The 21,293-nt window shown below is 38.5% G+C and overlaps 1 pseudogene; it reads left to right on the top strand.

Moving 5' to 3' along the window:
* Nucleotides 1–206: 206 nt before the first annotated feature.
* On the top strand, nt 207–3,488 carry LOC138439550 (uncharacterized; annotated as a pseudogene).
* Nucleotides 3,489–21,293: the final 17,805 nt, after the last annotated feature.

Here is a 21,293-nt window from a genome sequence, read left to right as displayed (position 1 = left end):
GACAGGACAGTCCTTCAACTGGGCCCAATGGAGGCCCAGAGGCCCATTACAGCCAAACCAGTGTGCCTGGTGCCAAGCTTTTGGCCACTGGAAGAATGAATGCCCTAAGGCAAGGAAGGAAGAGGAAGCTCCCACAGTTATGGGGCTTGCTGACTTGGAAATTAAATAGGGCTGCCAGGGCTGAGATACCAGGTCCCTGAGAGCCCATGGTAACCTTAGAAGTGGGGGACCAAAACATTGACTTCATGGTGGATTCAGGAACAGAACTGTCGGTAGTAAAACCTATGGCACCACTGTCCAAAAAGACTATCGCTGTAACTGGGGTATGGGGAGTAGAGATGATTAAATCGTTTTGCCAACCCAGAAAATGTCAGATGGGGGGCATCAAGTAACTCATGAATTCCTCTACATTCCTGAGTTCCCAGTACCCCTGTTGGGAAGATACTTGCTCTCCAAACTAGGAGCACAAGTAACGTTCTCCCCTGAAGAGATGCCCACCCTCTGGGTGGACACTGTGACTTATTTGCTCTCTCAGTACCACCCCAAGATGAGTGGAGGTTGCATGAGCCTCCGAAGGAAGAACTGGGTGGGTGGGAAGAGCATGAGAGAGAGTTAACTCAATTATTCCCTGAGGTCTGGGCAGAAGACAAACCCCCTCTCCCCACAGGCTGGCTAAACATCAAGCCCCAGTAATAATAGAACTCAAACCAGGCACCATCCCAGTTAGAAAGTGCCAGTGCCTGCTACCTATAGAGGCCTGGGCCAGCATACTGCCCCAGATCAATAGATTGAAACAAGTGGGCATTCTAGTAGAGTGCCAGTCGGCTTGGAATACGCCAGTCCTGCCAGTCAAAAAGGAAGGAGGACAGGACTATAGGCCTCTACAGGATCTCAGGCTAGTCAACCAGGCTACTGTGACTTTACACCCCACTGTTCCAAACCCCTATACCTTAATTAGCCTCCTCCCACTAAGGACTAAAGTTTTTCTCCTAGATCTCAAGGATGCCTTCTTCTGCGTACGCCTCGCCCCAGCGTCACAGCCCATCTTTGCCTTTGAATGGGAAGATCCAGTCGGGGGCACCAAGCATCAGCTCATCTGGACTCCCCCACAAGGGTTTAAGAACCCCCCAGCCATCTTTGGGGAAGCCTTGGCTTCTGACCTGAACTCACTCCATCTGGAAGAGTATGGATGTTGGCTCCTACAATATGGGGATGACCTGCTGCTGGCTGCCGAGACCAAGGAAAAATGCTGGGAAGGGACAAAAGCACTGCTCCAGCTGCTGATGGAAGCAGGTTACAGGTGACGAAGAAGAAGGCACAGATCTGCAAGGAGGAAGTAAGGTATCTAGGGTTTGTTTTAAAGAAGGACACAAGGTTTCAGACCCTAGTTGGGTCCTATGTACTGATGGCACTAGCCTGATAAAACAAGGACAAAGGCTGTTAGCCAAAGCAGAAAGAGCCATCAAGACGGAAAAGGGATGATGGGAGTTTCCAAGTGGCAAATTATTAGTACCAGAGGAGCTGGCACATAATCTGGTAAGCCAAACACACCAAATGACCCAGCTAGGTCATGCTGCCTGCTCACAGGTTAATGCTGCCTCTCGGGTATTCAGACAAAAACCTCCAGGTATTCAGCTGAAAGGCACGCTGCCCTTTGAATACCTGGGAGTGGATTTCACTAAAATGAAACCTCATCAACACTACCGTTACCTGCTGGTCATGGTATGTATGTTCTCAAGATGGGTAGAAGATTTTCCTACCTGGACTGAAATGGCATCAGAAGTAGCCTGGTGCCTGCTTAGGGAAATAGTTCCCAGATTTGGACTTCCTACCAGCATTTGTTTAGACAATGACCTGGATTTTGTAGCTGATTTAGTACAACAAGTAAGCAAAACTTTAAACATCAAATGGAAACTGCATACTGCATATAGGCCCAGAGTTCTGAGATGGTGGAATGAACCAACCGGACATTAAAGAAACTCTCCAAGTGGATCATAGAGACTGACTGCTCCTGGGTGGACTTGCTTCCGATGGCTCTGCACAGACTCAGGATGACTCCACAGTCCCAAGGCTATTCTCCATATGAAATTGTGTATGGGAGGCCTCCTCCCACAATAAAACAAGTGTCAACAAATTTGCCTCAGGTAAGAGGGCATAGGATTTCACAGCAGATGGAACTGGGTAAGGTAATAAATCAAGTAACTAAGTTTGTACAAGAAAGGGTGCCGTTCCCCCTTGAGGAACAGATTCATGAGTTTATGCTTGGTGATCAAGTATGGGTCAAAGACCAGAAACTTGATTTGCTAGCCCCTTGGTGAAAGGGCCCTTATGTTATTCTAACTACCCCCACTGCAGTTAAAGTTGCAGGTATTGTCCCTTGAACCCATCATACAAGGGTGAAGAGAACGTACCACACAGACCCAAAAAACACTAAGTGGACTGCACAGAGGAACCCTGCTGACCCTCGAGAGACTAAGACTATCCTTAAGAAGAAGGGAAAGAAGATCCTGGACGAGCCCCTTCAGGATGAAGCTGCACAATCAACTCCTGCTGCTTGGCCTCATCAACGTGATTTTGAATTTAACTTCTGTTTCAACTCAGGACAATGTTTTCATCTCATGGGCCCATTCCTTCACAGACTTCCGCAACAGTCCCAACTGCTGGGTATGTAAGGCTATGCCTCTGTCAGTGATGGACGGGCTTCCTTGGTGGGTGTCACCGCTCTGCCAAGGAGATTTTAAACCACTCTCTTTTCTGGATGACAAAAAGAGACTTTCCTCTCTCTTGTCAATCATAACCTCTCCTTGCTCTCTTGGTGTAAGATCTACAGTCAATAGACTCGGGTCATGGGGTTACATTTGATATAAATGCCAGTGTAACAAAAGCCTAACCTACAACAAGCCCTGGTAAATCCACCTTATTTACATGCTAGGTGGACATGATGGTATGAGTATATTGCTGCCTTATCTGTACCCTCTATAGGGACAACAGATATCATGATTAAAGTAGAGGCCTTGACTAATTTCACAAAACAGGCCCTCCTAGATAGAACAAAAGCCATCCAAGCCTTAAATGAAGAGCAAATCCAAATGAGAAAAGTGGTAATTCATAATACAATGGCTTTGGACATACTTACAGCTGCTCAAGGAGGGCCTTGTGCTATAATTAAGGTTGAATGTTGTGTATACATTCCTGACTTATCTGGCAATGTATTGACTACTTTAGATGACATGAAAAACCAGGTAAAAGCAATGTCAAATGAAAACATTCCTTTCTGGACTTCGGTCCTATCTTGGATGAAGGGCAATTGGTAGAAAACTATATTTACCACTGTTATAGTTCCCTTGATAGTTCTGCTTTGTGGACCCTGAATTTTACAATCTGTTATGAACTTTGTAACCCAAAGGTTGATGTCATTTTTCCAAATTGGTAGTTGGAGAGCCAGGGTGCAATATATCCCTATGAATGATGCTCATTATATGAGTTAAGAGCATCAAGAGAGGGGGATGAAGAAAGAATTCATAGGGCCTGGACTCCATCTTAGGCCTGTTCATGCTGATCATGCTTGGCCACCTTTCTAATGGACTCTGAACTCTGTGTTTAGTGCCTATGAAAACAACAGAAGGATAAAATCCCCTCTAGACAGAGGAACCTTGAAGATCATATCCAGGTTACTCATTGCCTAAGAGAAAACATACACTAATCACCCCCTTCCTCCAGACAAGCCATAAATTTTTCTGTATCTATTGGAGTGTAACCTCAGGTTTATTGATTATTGGCTAATTGTTTGACTGTGTGAGCAAATGAGCACATAGCACGTGAATGATGGAGTTATTGGGATTATATTTTCCTTGGTTTATGTAAGTCTCAAGGAATTTGGAGTGGTGGGTTCATACATGTATACATAGGGTATAAAAGATTTTCACAAATGCTGGTTGGGGTCCTTGACTAGGAGGAGATTTTGCCTTTGGCCAGCCGGTGTAATAACCTGCACTTCACTATCTGCATTGTTTCCCGAAACGCGTGGCTACAACAGTTTTTTTGTTGTTTATTTTTATTGATTTATTTTTGCAGTTCCAATTGTCCCTTATGCTTCAGTTATTGCCAGTGTCCTTTTGCTTAGAAAGCTCTGACCATCAAGAAACATAAAATTATTCAAGAGATGCCTCCCAATCCATCCCATTGATCCTTAAGCTGAATCTCCTGGTTTCTGTAAAGGGAATGATGAAAGCTGTGAAACTTCCTCCAAAAAATGCTCACACCAAATGTTTTTATACATTGACAGGAGGTTCTTGAACTTCTGAAACTCATAGATTCTAGTTTAAGCATCAGTGCATTTTATGACAGTAGAAATTGAAAACATATCTATCAGCGATAGTTTACTGCAGTCAGAGACCTAAAAATACCATTTCCCCCTGTTTTCAGAAGGATTTACTACTGTCCTGTGGCCTAGTGACCCTGTTCAGATGACTTAGTGTGACAGCCATGGCCTTCAACAACACAGCTTCCATTTGGCTTTCTAATATGATTTCCCAGTAGATCTACTTTACTTCCCATCCAGTTTGCTTTGTTCTCTGCTTATCTGCTTTTATTCAACCTTCTTTTCTTTTCCACTCATAGAATCATTAACCTTTTTTCTTTTTTTTTTAATTTTTATTTTTACTTTATTTTACTTTACAATACTGTATTGGTTTTGCCATACATTGACATGAATCCACCACGGGTGTACATGCGATCCCAAACATGAACCCCCCTCCCACCTCCCTCCCCACAACATCCCTCTGGGTCATCCCCGTGCACCAGCCCCAAGCATGCTGTATCCTGCATTGGACATAGACTGGTGATTCTATTCTTACATGATAGTATACATGTTTCAATGCCATTCTCCCAAATCATCCCACCCTCTCCCTCTCCCTCTGAGTCCAAAAGTCTGCTATACACATCTGTGTCTTTTTTGCTGTCTTGCATACAGGGTCATCATTGCCATCTTTCTAAATTCCATATATATGTGTTAGTATACTGTATTGGTGTTTTTCTTTCTGGCTTACTTCACTCTGTACAATCGGCTCCAGTTTCATCCATCTCATCAGAACTGATTCAAATGTATTCTTTTAACGGCTGAGTAATACTCCATTGTGTATAGGTACCACAGCTTTCTTATCCATTCATCTGCTGATGGACATCTAGGTTGTTTCCACGTCCTGGCTATTATAAACAGTGCTGTGATGAACATTGGGGTACATGTGTCTCTTTCAATTCCGGTTTCCTCGGTGTGTATGCCCAGCAGTGGGATTGCTGGGTCATATGGCAGTCTATTTGCAATTTTTTAAGGAATCTCCACTGTTTTCCATAGTGGCTGTACTAGTTTGCATTCCCACCAACAGTGTAGGAGGGTTCCCTTTTCTCCACACCCTCTCCAGCATTTATTGGATCGCAGCCATTCTGACTGGTGTGAAGTGGTACCTCATTGTGGTTTTGATTTGCATTTCTCTAATGATGAGTGATGTTGAGCATCTTTTCATGTGTTTGTTAGCCATCCGTATGTCTTCTTTGGAGAAATGTCTATTTAGTTCTTTGGCCCATTTTTTGATTGGGTCTTTTGTTTTCCCAGAATTGAGTTGCAGAAGTTGCTTGTATATTTTTGAGATTAGTTGTTTGTCAGTTGTTTCACTTGCTATTATTTTCTCCCATTCCAAAGGCTGTCTTTTCACCTTGCTTATAGTTTCCTTTGTTGTGCAGAAGCTTTTAATTTTAATTAGATCCCATTTGTTTATTTTTGCTTTTATTTCCAGAATTCTGGGAGGTGGATCATAGAGGATCCTGCTGTGATGTATGTCGGAGAGTGTTTTGCCTATGTTCTCCTCTAGGAGTTTTATAGTTTCTGGTCTTACATTTAGATCTTTAACCCATTTTGAGTTTGTTTTTCGTGTGCAGTGTTAGAAAGTGATCTAGTTTCATTCTTTTACAAGTGGTGACCAGTTTTCCCAGCACCACTTGTTAAAGAGATTGTCTTTACTCCATTGTATATTCTTGTCTCCTATGTCAAAGATAAGGTGTCCATATGTGTGTGGATTTATCTCTGGGCTTTCTATTTTGTTCCATTGATCTATATTTCTGTCTTTGTGCCAGTACCATACTGTCTTGATGATTGTGGCTTTGTAGTAGAGCCTGAAGTCAGGCAGGTTGATTCCTCCACTTCCATTCTTCTTTCTCAAGATTGCTTTGGCTATTCGAGGTTTTTTGTATTTCCATACAAATCTTGAAATTATTTGTTCTAGTTCTGTGAAAAATATCGCTGGTAGCCTGATAGGGATTGCATTGAATTTGTAATTTGCTTTGGGTAGTATACTCATTTCACTATATTGATTCTTCAAATCCATGAACATGGTATATTTCTCCATATAATAGTGTCCTCTTTGATTTCTTTCATCAGTGTTTTATAGTTTTCTATATATAGGTCTTTAGTTTCTTTAGGTAGATATATTCCTAAGTATTTTATTCTTTTCGTTGCAATGGTGAATGGAATTGTTTCCTTAATTTCTTTTTCTACTTTCTCATTATTAGTGTATAGGAATGCAAGGGATTTCTGTGTGTGGATTTTATATCCCACAACTTTACTATATTCATTGATTAGCTCTAGTAATCTTCTGGTGGAGTCTTTAGGGTTTTCTATGTAGAGGATCATGTCATTTGCAAACAGTGAGAGTTTTACTTCTTCTTTTCCAATTTGGATTCCTTTTATTTCTTTTTCTGCTCTGATTGCTGTGGCCAAAACTTCCAGAACTATGTTGAATAGTAGTGGTGAAAGTGGGCACCCTTGTCTTGCTCCTGACTTTAGGGAAAATGCTTTCAATTATTCACCATTGAGGATAATGTTTGCTGTGGGTTTGTCATAGATAGCTTTTATTATGTTGAGGTATGTTCCTTCTACTCCTGCTTTCTGGAGAGTTTTTATCATAAATGGATGTTGAATTTTGTCAAAGGCTTTGTCTGCATCTATTGAGATAATCATATGGCTTTTATTTTTCAATTTGTTAATGTGGTGAATTACATTGATTGATTTGCGGATATTGAAGAATCCTTGCATCCCTGGGATAAAGCCCACTTGGTCATGGTGTATAATCTTTTTAATGTGTTGTTGGATTCTGATTGCTAGAATTTTATTGAGGATTTTTGCATCTATGTTCATCAGTGATATTGGCCTGTAGTTTTCCTTTTATGTAGTATCTTTGTCAGGTTTTGGTGTTAGGGTGATGTTGGCCTCATAGAATGAGTTCAGAAGTTTACCTTCCTCTGCAATTTTCTGGAAGAGTTTGAGTAGAATAGGTGTTAGCTCTTCTCTAAATTTTTGGTAGAATTCAGGTGTGAAGTCATCTGGACCTGGGCTTTTGTTTGCTGGAAGATTTCTGATTACAGTTTCAATTTCCGTGCTTGTGATGAGTCTGTTAAGATTTTCTGTTTCTTCCTGGTTCAGTTTTGGAATATTGTACTTTTCTAAGAGTTTGTCCATTTCTTCCACGTTGCCCATTTTATTGGCATATAATTGCTGATAGTAGTCTCTTATGATCCTTTGTATTTCTGTGTTGTCTGTTGTGATCTCTCCATTTTCATTTCTAATTTTCTTGATTTGATTTTTCTTCCTTTGTTTCTTGATGAGTCTGGCTAATGGTTTGTCCATTTTATTCATCCTTTCAAAGAACCAGCTTTTGGCTTTGTTGATTTTTACTATGGTCTCTTTTGTTTCTTTTGCATTTATTTCTGCCCTAATTTTTAAGATTTCTTTCCTTCTACTAACTCTGGGGTTCTCCAATTCTTCCTTTTCTAGTTGCTTTAGGTGTAGAGTTAGGTTATTTATTTGCCTTTTTTCTTGTTTCTTGAGGTATGCCTGTAGTGCTATGAACTTTCCTCTTAGCCCTGCTTTTATAGTGTCCTGCAGGTTTTGGGTTGTTGTGTTTTCATTTTCATTCACTTCTATGCATATTTTGATTTCTTTTTTTATTTCTTCTGTGGTTTGTTGGTTATTCAGAAGTGTGTTGTTCAACCTCCATATGTTGGAATTTTTAATAGTTTTTCTTCTGTAATTGAGATCTAATCTTAATGTATTATGGTCAGAAAAGATCGTTGGAATGATTTTGATTTTTTTTAATTTATCAAGGTTAGATTTATGGCCCAGGATGTGATCTATCCTGGAGAAAGTTCCATGAGCACCTGAGAAAAAGGTGAAATTCATTGTTTTGGGGTGAAATGTCCTATAGATATCAATTAGGTCTAACTGGTCTAATGTATCATTTAAAGTTTGTGTTTCTTTGTTAATTTTCTGTTTAGTTGATCTGTCCATAGGTGTGAGTGGGGTATTAAAGTATCCCACTGTTACTGTGTTATTGTTAATTTCCCCTTTCATACTTGTTAGCATTTGTCTTACATATTGCTGTGCTCCTATATTGGATGTATATATATATTTATAATTGTTATATCTTCTTCTTGGATTGATCCTTTGATCATTATGTAGTGGCCTTCTTTATCTCTTTTCACAGCCTTTGTTTTAAAGTCTATTTTATCGGATATGAGTATTGCCACTCCTGCTTTCTTTTGGTCTCTATTTGCATGGAATATCTTTTTCCAGCCCTTCACTTTCAGTCTGTATGTGTCCCTTGTTTTGAAATGGGTCTCTTGTAAGCAGCATATAGAGGGGTCTTGTTTCTGTATCCATTCAGCCAATCTTTATCTTTTGGTTGGGGCATTCAACCCATTTATGTTTAAGGTAATTATTGATAAGTATGATCCCATTACCATTTACTTTATTGTTTTGTGTTCGAGTTTATACACCCTTTTTGTGTTTCCTGTCTAGAGAAGATCCTTTAGCATTTGCTGGAGAGCTGGTTTGGTGGTGCTGAATTCTCTCAGCTTTTGCTTATCTGTAAAGCTTTTGATTTCTCCTTCGTATTTGAATGAGATCCTTGCTGGGTACAGTAATCTGGGCTGTAGGTTATTGTCTTTCATTACTTTAAGTATGTCTTGCCATTCCCTCCTGGCCTGAAGAGTTTCTATTGAAAGATCAGCTGTTATCCTTATGGGAATCCCATTGTGTGTTATTTGTTGTTTTTCTTTGCTGCTACCTTTTTTCTAACTAAAAAAAAAAAAAAATCAACATTATTAAAACTAAAATTATTTCGAATTTACATGCCAGTTCTAACTTGAAGCCATCCCTAGTGTCTCCAGTTAGGACCATGTCATAAATTTTTGGCATCTATTGAAATACATTTGCATTTCTTTTATAAAGTTTAACATATTGTCTAAAATTATATTTTTTCTCATGCCTCTCAACTCCAGTGAATTGCAATCCTCTTGAAAAAGTGAATCTTAAATGTAGCTTTATTTCTTAAAGAGTTTAAGAACATTAACTTGGCACAGTTAGAGATTAATAAACATATGACACTATTACCAATCATGTGATACTTATTTTCTCACGAGATTTACTTTCTATTAAAAAGTCAGAATAATGGACCAGTGTTAAAGGCCCGCATCATGAAATACTGTGGAGAATAAGAGAACCATGAAGAATGATATTTATACAGTATATTTATGGTTTGGGGGTAATGGGAACTATACAGGTGTCAGAATAAGGAGGATTGTGTAGAAAGGATAACCATTTGCATTTAAAGTTAATCCATATTGTGTTTAGAAGATTTCTACAAAAATGCTGAGATGGGTGCTTTGCAAAATATTAGTTTCAGTGCTTGTTAAATGATGCTACATGAAGAAGAAGGAAAAGGCAACCCACTCCAGTATTCTTACCTCTAGAATCCCAAGGAGAGAGGAGCCTGCATGTCCATGGTGTCACACAGAGTGAGATACAACCGAGCACAGCATATACACATGAAGGATTTGGCACTGGTAGCCATCTAGTGACTCAATAATGAACAGTAGAGTGTGGAAGAACTTTCAGGATGCTCTAATTATTGCAATCCTCCGTTTGCTTTACTTAGAGACTCTAATATTTCCAAAGAGTAAGCTAAATATTTTGGATTTAAGTAAACACAGCTTTAGCTTTATTGTTTACTTTTGTTTCCCCTCTACCAGTTTATTGTGTTTCTTTTCCCTTTTACAACTTCCTCTTCTGCTTCAGACTTGATCCATTCTACTTCTAGTATTTTGTCTACTTCTGTTCAGTCTCCATATTCAGTTCAGTTCAGTTCAGTCGCTCAGTCGTGTCTGACTCTTTGCGACCCAATGAATCGCAGCACGCCAGGCCTCCCTGTTCATCATCATCTCCCGGAGTTCACTCAGACTCACGTCCATCAAGTCCACGATGCCAACCATCCATCTCATCCTCTGTCGTCCCCTTCTCCTCCTGCCACCAATCCCTTGCAGCATCAGAGTTTTTTCCAATGAGTCAATTCTTCGCATGAAGTGGCCAAAGTACTGGGGTTTCAGCTTTAGCATCATTCCTTCCAAAGAAATCCCAGGGCTGATCTCCTTCAGAGTGGACTGGTTGGATCTCCTTGCAGTCCAAGGGACTCTCAAGAGTCTTCTCCAACACCACAGTTCAAAAGCATCAATTCTTCGGCGCTCAGCCTTCTTCACAGTCCAACTCTCACATCCATACATGACCACAGGAAAAACCATAGCCTTGACTAGATGGACCTTAGTCGGCAAAGTAATGTCTCTGCTTTTGAATATGCTATCTAGGTTGGTCATAACTTTCCTTCCAAGGAGTAAGTGTCTTTTAATTTCATGACTGCAGTCAACATCTGCAGTGATTCTGGAGCCCCCCCCAAAAAAACAAAATTAAATCTGACACTGCTTCCACTGTTTCCCCATCTATTTCCCATGAAGTGATGGGTCCAGATGCCATTATCTTCGTTTTCTGAATGTTGAGCTTTAAGCCAACTTTTTCACTCTCCACTTTCACTTTCATCAAGAAGTTTTTAGTTCCTCTTTACTTTCTGCCATAAGGGTGGTGTCATCTGCATATCTGAGGTTATTGATATTTCTCCCAGCAATCTTGATTCCAGCTTGTGTTTCTTCCAGCCCAGCGTTTCTCATTATGTACTCTGCATAGAAGTTAAATAAGCAGGGTGACAATATACAGCCTTGATGTACTCCTTTTCCTATTTGGAACCAGTCTGTTGTTCCATGTCCAGTTCGAACTGTTGCTTCCTGACCTGCATACAGATTTCTCAAGGGGCAGGTCAGGTGGTCTGGTATTCAAAGGCTTTGGCATAGTCAATAAAGCAGAAATAGATGTTTTTCTGGAACTCTCTTGCTTTTTCCATGATCCAGCGGATGTTGGCAATTTGATTTCTGGTTCCTCTGCTTTTTCTAAAACCTGCTTGAACATCAGGAAGTTCATGGTTCACGTATTGCTGAAGCCTGGCTTGGAGAATTTTGAGCATTACTTTACTAGCATGTGAGATGAGTGCAATTGTGCGGTAGTGCGGTAGTTTGAGCATTCTTTGGCATTGCCTTTCTTTGGAATTGGAATGAAAACTGACTTTTTCCAGTCCTGTGGCCACTGCTGAGTTTTCCAAACTTGCTGGCATATTGAGAGCAGCATTTCCACAGCATCATCTTTCAGGATTTGAGACAGCTCAACTGGAATTCCATCACCTCCACTATCTTTGTTTATAGTGATGCTTTCTAAGGCCCACTTGACTTCACATTCCAAGATGTCTGGTTCTAGATGAGTGATCACATCATCATGACTATCTGGGTCGTGAAGATTTTTTTGTACAGTTCTTCCATGTATTCTTGCCACCTCTTCTTAACAGCTTCTGTTAGGTCCATACCATTTCTGTCCTTTTTTGTGCCCATCTTTGCATGAAATGTTGCCTTGGTATCTCTAATTTTCTTGAAGAGATCTCTAGTCTTTCCCAATCTGTTGTCCTTTCTGGCCTAGCTGATATCTTTTGTATGTTCTCTGTAATTTCTCTCTTTGGGTCTCCATTGCCTTTCATATTCCCACTATGCCTTCCAAATTTTACTTAACTACATACTGAATGCTAATATACACCTCAAATTTAGCTAAGTGGTAAAGAAATGGGAATGAAAAATGAAAGGCATATTCTCTTTACAAAATAGCTACAATCTTAAAGACATTCACTTAATAAAGTTCAAGTAAAGAGTCTGGGGAAAGGGAAGAAAAAGTCAGAGAAAAGATGAATTAATCTAGAGAATCAGAGAAAGAAAAGCTCCTGAGGAAGAGAAGTAGCATAATAATTTCATTGCATAATTTTACTATCCTGACTTAGGGATAAAATAAGATGCAGAAAATGCTAAAGATTAAAGTGAAAATATAATATATTCAAGTTAATCATATATATCACTTGCCATGCTAACTCACATAGAAAAGTTTGAGAAAAAATATTTTAAAAATATTTTAAAGATTTTTCTAGATAAGTAAGATAGATCAATTGTATTAGTGGCTCAATTAAGAGTTTTCTGAGTCCATCTCTTTCTGCTATAACTTTTGTAGATTTCCTCTATTCTGAATCCAGGTGTGGCCATGAGACTGCCAATTAATTAATGTGATGATGTCAGCAGAGCCTTGAAAAAGTGCTATAGGGATTCTGTTTATATTCTTAGACTTTTGCTACTACCATGAGATTAAGTCCGAATTAGCTTGTTGGAGTCTGAAAGCCCATGAAGAAGATACTCTGGTGATGCTAGTAGAAGTTCTCCCAAAACAGATAGCTAACCTCAGATGCATGAGGAAATCCAACAAAGATTGATCAAGAATGAACCAGATTAGTAGGCCCACTAAGCCAAATTTTAATTTGTGAACAATAAGAATATATAGTTTCAGCCACTAAATATCAGGGTAGTTTGTTAGATAGCATTGCTAATGCAGTGATCTAAAAAAAAAAAAACAAACAAACAAACAAAAAAAACAGCAATGAATACATGAACGCCATACTGAAGAAGATCTGGTAGTATTCTTTGACCAAAGGATCATATTTAGTGTTCAGTGTTGCTTAATGAGTTTGAAAGGTTTTTGCTGAACAAAAAGATGCAGGGATTCTTGGCCTCCAGAGAAGAATAATGCAATCTGGGACCAGAGACGAGGCTTGATTACTCAGAGCTTTTGTGTAATAAAGTTTTATTAAAGTATAAAGGCGATAGAGAAAGCTTCTGACATAGACATCAGAAGGGGACAGAAAGAGTACCCCCCTGCTAGTCTTCAGTTGGATGTTATATAGTCACTAGCAGTCTGTTCATGAAAGAAAGGAATGTCTTAAAACTCAGAATGGCACTAGGCCCCTCAACCATAAGGTGCATTTTGGGATAAAATTGGCACCAGATAATTAATCTCAGGCATAAAATGATTGACTTGAATCTTGTAGAAGGGCAGATTACCATACAAATAGTTTCATTTACATAGATTAGGGGAACAATATGTGAGTATAACATTCTGGTTTGTCAAGTAGATTCTGAGCGACTAGGTGGAACTGACTTGAAGACAGAGTCCGGGTAAATGCATAGTACATTAACATAGCTTAAGACAAACATTTCTGTATGAAAACTGTGTTGGTTAACTCAAGGTTTCAGAATAGTTAACTTCAGGTGAAACCAGGTGTCATTATGGCAACACAGTATTTTAAGAGAAACCTCCTTTTAAATTTGTATAGAGAAGGAAAAAAAAATATTGCTAGTTTGTTTTCTCCTGCCACTTAAGAGAGATAGAAATGTCTGACACTTGCACCTTATTTCCTCCTTTTGGAGACCCCTGGCCTTCCTGCCTCTTACCCTCTCAAGTTCTACAAAGGACATTAACTTTAGCTTTTATCTGGAATGTAGAGTATGAATTTTTCTTCAATTCATATGTTAAACATGGCATTAGGCCCCCCCTTCATGGGAGCTCAGAAGGGAATTTTTAATTCATTTTCTATGTCTCTAGTAATAGTCTGAGGTTAGGATTGTAATTTTTATGTGTCTTGAAAAAAAAGGTGTGTGTATAAAATGTTAATCACAGTGTATCAGTTACTTTATTTCATGACTAATGACTATTTTAGACTATTCAAAACCGAAACTAAAAGGACTAACTTAGAATGTGAGCACTAGAAGTCTTTAAGGATATCACTTATCTTACCTGGAATTGAGTCCAGACCTGGACAAGTCACACCATTTGGTTATGAGTGAATTTAGTGTTTCAATAGTTTTTATCTTGGCTGCAGAAGATTTGATCCAGTTTAGCAGTATGGGTTGTTCTCAGTGGTAATTGAATTCCCACATGAGATTTTCTGCAATGCAGGAGACCTGGGTTCGATCCCTGGGTTGGGAAGATTCCCTGGAGGAGGAGGTGGCAACCCACTCCAGTATTCTTTCCTGGAGAATCCCCATGGACAGAAGAGCCTGGCGGGCTACAGCCCATGGGGCTGCAGTTGGACACAACTGAGCGACTAAGCACAGCACACAGAACATAAGATTTGCCTACACTGTAATTTGAACCAGTCTCAGAGTGGCTATGATGATGGATTTCACTTAGAGGCAGCAGAGCTTCTCTTGAACTGGAAAGTTCTAGAGAAGCAATTTCAGTGATGTGCTAGTAAAGGAAGCAGACCCAAGGGAACTTTGACCTGCTACAAAGGTATTCCAACACGTGTCACAAAGCAAATACTGCAGACCTGCTACCTAACCATCTCCAGTTAGAGAAATTTTCCTTTCAATTTAGAAAGCACGACCAAGTGATGTTTTCTTTTAGAGTGTTTCTTACTGTCAGTGCACACACACTGTCTATTATGCTCTCTTTCTCCCTCTCTCTTGCCTGCTTTTCATACAATGTTCCTTTCTTGGGGTAAGATAAAGAAAGAAGGAAACTTAGATTTCAGTAAACAGACTTCAGTGATATCCTGAGGCCATCACATGGCAGATGTCTCCACTCTAACATTTAGCCTGTTTTAATTAATAACATTACATTCATATGCACATTGAGTTAAATGGATTCAATTTGCATTCTCTTTTACAGAGTGACTGGAAGCCTCCCCATCTTGGGAGACCTAAAGTAGATAAATATTTTTGTACTCTCTCATAGTAAAGATGACACTGGAGATGTACAATCATCTTGGTGTACTCCATGTGATTCATATGAAATACACCCTTTCTGAAGTTTGAGTTCTTAGCAAGATAGCACTTCCTGTTTTTGAGGAAAAAAATGGCATAAAAAGTCATCTAAAAAGACACATAAGGCCCTTGGACCTCAAATAGCTCTTACAAAACAACATTTTAATGAATTAAGTGTAAATGAATCAGAAACATGTGGGTTGAATTTCCCTTGAAATACCCATGGGTTTAAAAAATTTAAAAAAAAAATTGTTTGGCAGTCTTGTGTGCATTTTACTGAGCTCAAGCCTTTTGAAAAAGAAGAAAAAGAAAAAGAAAGGAGACTTTATTTGGTTGACTGAATTAAAAAGGCACTGCTGTGGTATTTATTTTTTTTAATATTCTACAAAAATTAGTTTGAAAGTATAATTACTTTGCTTCTTGGGTGCCAGATTCATTTATGTTTGACCATTTTTAAAAATATGCTAACATTTTGATTAAGCAGAACCCTCGAGTCATGGCTGTCTTTTTTTCAAGGGCAAAAGTTGTAGTTAAAGGAATAAGTAGAAACCATAGTTCAAATAAAGTTCATTAAAGCTGAGATAAAGAAAATATGGTGATTGTTCAGTTCACTAATCAAGAAGGTCCTAAATCAGAAGGAGTAGTGAATCTGGTTAGCTAACCAATGAACCAAGGGCTAGAAAAACAGAGCCACTCAAAGACCAGAGCTCAGAAGATAAGGAAAGCTGACACACGTGGAAAAATCTGTGAGCTGAGAGGAAGAGCTGCAATATAAGGAAATGGCTGAAAGAAAAAAAAAAAACGAAAATCCCAACGACTGAAAAGTCTTGAATAGCAACTAGAAATAGTCAAAGAACAGCAGGAACATAGGAATTAGAAAACGTCTAGAGACAGGAAAAGCCAGGCAAATAAGAACACTCAAAGTAACTCTGTAAGTACAAATTTTTATAAGAGGTCAAATGTGAGCTATTGGACTTCTCAATCTACAAATAGCAGGAGCCCTGTTACTACATTTTACCTATAAACTGGTAATGGAAGGGAGTCTTAAAATACATATAAATGTACTCAAGATTATTTATTGCTTGAAATATTTTCATGACTACATTTACATTTGGATATATTATACTCAGCTTCTCTGATGGCTCAGCAGTAAAGAAACTGCCTGCAATGCCGGAGACACGGTTTCAATTCCTGGGTCAGGAAGATCCCCTGGAGGAGGAAGTACCCACTCCGTATTTTGGCCTGAAAAATCCCATGGACAGAGGATTCCGTGGGCTATTCTTTAAAGGGTCACAAAGAGTTGGACACACATATTATACTTAGGATCTTGGTGGAGTAAAAATAAATTTTAATTGAGTGAGCGCAGGAGACCTAGATTCTCAACAGAGTAAAATCTGTAAATTTGAAGATTTCTTTAAGTCTGTAATTTGAGGAAAGATGCCACATAATAAAGAAAAGGTTGATGGGGTCACCACGCCTCCCATTTAGGTTACAGAGAAACTTAAGTTCTCTTGTAGGAACTTTAGGTCAATAGAGCTAAACATTTAAGATTTTTCAGAAACACACTTTCCCAAACTCTGATGTTAATAAATAGCTTTCTTTAGTGAAACAGAATTTGTCTGGTGAAAATTATTAGAAACTTGATGTTTCTTCCTGGGAAAGGCTACTAATTGATAAATCGTTTATATATTAAATATTACCTATTTAGGTACCTATGCATCAAGACATTGCTCAGATTATATAGAAAAAAATATTTGAGAAAGTTAAGCTTATTTAACAAAAGTTGCAAAAGCATAGACTTAGTTAAAAGGTAAAGGTGAAATCTTAGCAAAATCTGTGCAAGAATATTGCGCCTGACACTAGCAATAACATTTCCTCCCAAAGCAATTCTAAAAGAGTTGGCAAAGTAATGAATATGATGATAATGATGATGATAATACAATAATTGTTATTATAATATTATTTTAAGAAAAAAAAAGAAAAAGAAAGAGAATGAGAAGAATCACAAGAAGAGGAGGAAGAAGAAAGGAGTTAATCTGGGGAATAGCAAGCCATATTTTGTATTCTCGCTACTGAAAATTAAAAAAAAGCAGAAAAAAGACAACATTCATACAGAAAATGGACTCACATACAATACAAACTCATAGAGAACTTGAGTGTCCAGAACAGTTAATATTAAAAATGGCGTGACAAGTGGAACTTGGATCTAGTCATTGAGTAATAATTAGTAGTCTCAAATACAGGTTTTGCATTCTGCCCAGAAAAGCAGGCATTTTCTTTCTTTTACATTTCTGTTAAAGAGGTAAAAAAGAAAAAAAACAAGGTCATTTCAAGACTCTACCAGGTTCTCTGAGAAGAGTACAGCTCAAGCTCACCTAAGTGAGTGGAGTGATTTGGACATCAACTGGTGATTTGATTTTACTTTGCTATAATCACTGTCTTCAGGCATATTTTGTCAATCTTTGTTTCTCTTCCTTTAGAGGTATTTGAGCAAGTTCTAAAACATTATTAAAACATATACCTTTTTAAAGTTTAATCTAAAATTCAGGGTGAAAAATCAACTTTTCCTAAAGAAGCCTGGATCTGAGCTGAAGCCTCAGGGTTTGCAGGAAGCTGGAGTTGAGAGAGGCTAGTGTTGATTCTGAGCTCTCTCTTCCTTGTTCTGTTCAGAGCACTGGAGTGGAGAGACATAAGAGCCAAAGGGATGTGTCTGTTTTCTTGACTGTCTGTTCTTATAGTGTTCATTCTTCTTATTGTCACTGGTTTTTCCTCTAATATTGATTGGCCCTGATGCACTCAGGGTCACTGTAAGGTAGCAGATTTCACAGGATGATGAATCCTGCTGGTGATTAAAGTTTACCCACCTAAAAGCTCTGGTAGAAGGTTGCTGTTGTTGTTAAGTCACTAAGTCATGTCCAATTCTTTGTGACCCCAGGGACTGTAACCTGCCAGGCTCCTCTGTCCATGGGATTTCTCAGGTAAGAATACTGGAAAGGGTTGCTAGTTCCTTCTCCAGGGGATCTCCCTAACCCAGGGATTGAACCGACATCTCTAAGCATATGTATAACATGCAATGCACATGTATTCACTGATAATCTTGTCTGAATCTGCATGCACAGGATTGCATATATGAGTCTGTGTGCAAGTGTGTGTCTATGTGTCCACATGTGTGCTTGTGGTGGAGATGTGATAAGGGAAAGAAGAGTAGACAATCAAGTCCAAAGGAAATTATTCCGTGTAGTCATTCCATGTTAGCACACCTTTCATTTTCTTTACCCAAACTCTCCTTCTGACAAATTGCTAAATCCATCTAATATATTGGGAAGTGAACCAAATCAGCTATTGTATGCAAATTCCTGATGTTTTTTTCATCTGCCATCAGAGACAATTTAACTGTAAAGTGTATCTCATCTTACTCCTAGGGTTGTCTGAGAACTTGATCCTTGAGAACACCTGTTATTAACATGGCTTAGCTCTCTGTGTTGCTTTTCCCCATTTTGGACACTGTTTCATCCAGCTGTTGATAATTAGAAAAACAAAGCAGTTCCCTCCCATGGATGCTGGACTCTGCAGAGAGCCAAGGGAACGGAAAGCCAAAGAACACCATAAGCCTTTTTGTTTTAAACCAGGAAACTACACTATATTCTCCTGGACTGCGAAACCACAGGAATGGATTAGCATCGCTAACCACAAAAGACATTTGTGTATAGATGGGGGAGGGCAAGGCATGAGAAGAATATTAATCTATGATTATGACCTAATATTTTCTGAAAAAAATTTAAAAGCCACATGTATTTGAATCATTGCATTATAAATGTATCAGCCATATAAAATGAATCATATGGCTAAGTACCAAGAGCTGAGTTCTTTTCCAGAATTTTCTATTTTTAGCTCAGTAGATTCTTCAATTATTAAACTAAAATGGATATTCTCTAAACAAAGCACATTGAAATTAAGAATTGGAAAGCAAAGAAAAACTCTGGCACCAGAAAATCTCTTCCAACTCATTAACTTATCTTTGAATACAGCACATAGACATATATGTGCATGTAATACATTCATCATATAAGTACATATGTGTATTATATGTATATGTGACACCATGATGATTAAGAAAAGCATTAATATTTATATTATTGTTTACATACTTAAACACTGAACTATAGGACCACAATAAAGATATTTTATGCCCTCTAGATATTCCAAAAGATATAAATCGTTGCACAAATTTAATATGTTTGTAATATTTCCCATGTTTCCTGAAATAAGGATTTCTTGAGCATCTGAAACATATAAAGCATTTTGCTAGGTACTATGAATACTGGGGCAAAAAAAGCCTCAACATTATAGATAATAGCACATTCACTAAAATTTCTCAGTAGTCTAGGATTTAAGATTTTACTTCCAGGTACATTTCAGATTTCATTGTTCTTCCACCTGTATAAACCTCTTTAATTACAACTGTTTAAAGTTCCCAAAATGAACCCTAAATTTTCAGAGAAAGGTATTTTTGTTGTTCTTCACTCGCTCAGTCATGTCCAACTCTTTGCAACCCCATGGATTGCAAGAATGCCAGGCTTCCCTGTCCTTCACCATCTCCCGGAGTTTGCTCAAACTCCTGTCCATTGAGTCAGTGATGCCATCCAACCATCTCATCCTCTGTTGTCCCTTTTCCTCCTGCCTTCAATCTTTCTCACCATCAGGGTCTTTTCCAATGAGTCAGCTCTTCATATCAGGTGACTAAATTATTGGAGCCTCAGCATCAGTCCCTCCAAAGAAAGGTATCCTTGTATATAATTCCTGCTTGTATCTTTCATTGTGAAAGTCTGACCAATCTTCGGATACAGTAAAATCAGTTGGGATATTACTGCAGTAAGCTAGGACAGTGCAATAAGGGTTTGAGTTACGGTACTGGAAATTGAGATAAAAATGAAGGATAGATTCCAGAGATGCTAGTATATATTTAAGTAGGATACAAAGATTGATTATTTGTGAAATGAAGGGAAGTAGGTGTTTGTGATTACTAAGTTTTCAAATCTGGGTGACTGGGAGAATAATAATATCAGAAACGCAAATAGAATAATAAAATATAGGAGTTGGCTTGTAGGGAAAAAAATATCTTTGGTTTTATTTTTAAATTACAATGCCTATGAGACATTCTGGAATTATCATGGAAGTACATAAAAACCTAAAATGAGAATATGAGGTATCCCTAAGCTTGTAGGGGCATCTAGCTGGAAAGCAATTGTTAAACTCACAATTTGAGGTCCACAGGAAGAAAACTAGCTGAGGAAAAGCATATTATACTTAGACAAGCCTTTTTAGAGGAAAAAAAAAAAATAGAATAAGAGCTAGCTACCAACTAAACAAACAAACAAAAAGCAACTTTCTCACATCAGAGAGATGAGGAAAAGAGAGAATCAAAGCCAGGGGAGGTCAGTAATATTAAATGTTGTAGGTATCTACAAATAAAGACTAATGAAAGACTTAGTGGGCATTAGTCAATTTTAAGAAATAAAGACAGTAAAGGAGAAGATGAAAAATTTGTCATAGTTCTTGGAATTGAGTATAAAAAAAGTAAACATATGGGAATCAGTACCCTATTCCTTGGGAACTTGAAGGTGAAAGAAAGATCAACAGAGAGTATGATGGCTTGAAGGTGTCTAAATGAGGTAGAAAATACAGTTCCTACAATATGAAGTAGAAGTTAAAAGTGTTAGTTGCACAATCACACCTGACTCTTTCAGACCGCTGTGTACTGTAGCTGTACCTTATCCCCCCAATAGTGTTCCCTCCCCCAACCCTCACCGCACACACACACATACACACACACACACACACACACACACACACCATGCTCCTCTGTCCATGGGATTCTACAGGCAAGAATGCTGTAGTGGGTTGCCATGCCCTCCTCCAAGGGATATTTCTGACCCAGGGATCAAACTCACCTGCATTGCAGGTGAATTCTTTGCTGTCTGAGCCACCAGGGAAGTCCACTTCTAAAATCATTTTAGTGAATATTCAGATAGCAAGAGCTCATATTCCATTCATTCATTGGGGGAAAAAAAATAACAATGTATTCTAGCCCATACGAGAATCTCAACAGGTGTCTCCAAATATTGTGAAGACATATTTCAATAAAAATGAAAATCTAGAAGATATATCTGCAAAATATAAAGTATTTAAGAGCCAATGAATTAATAACAGTATGTAACATACTAAGTGTATAA

The sequence above is a fragment of the Ovis canadensis genome, chromosome 1, assembly GCF_042477335.2.
Source record: "Ovis canadensis isolate MfBH-ARS-UI-01 breed Bighorn chromosome 1, ARS-UI_OviCan_v2, whole genome shotgun sequence".
NCBI lineage: Eukaryota > Metazoa > Chordata > Mammalia > Artiodactyla > Bovidae > Ovis > Ovis canadensis.
Note: the sequence above shows the minus strand (reverse complement) of the source record. Positions and strands in the feature narration are given on the sequence as shown.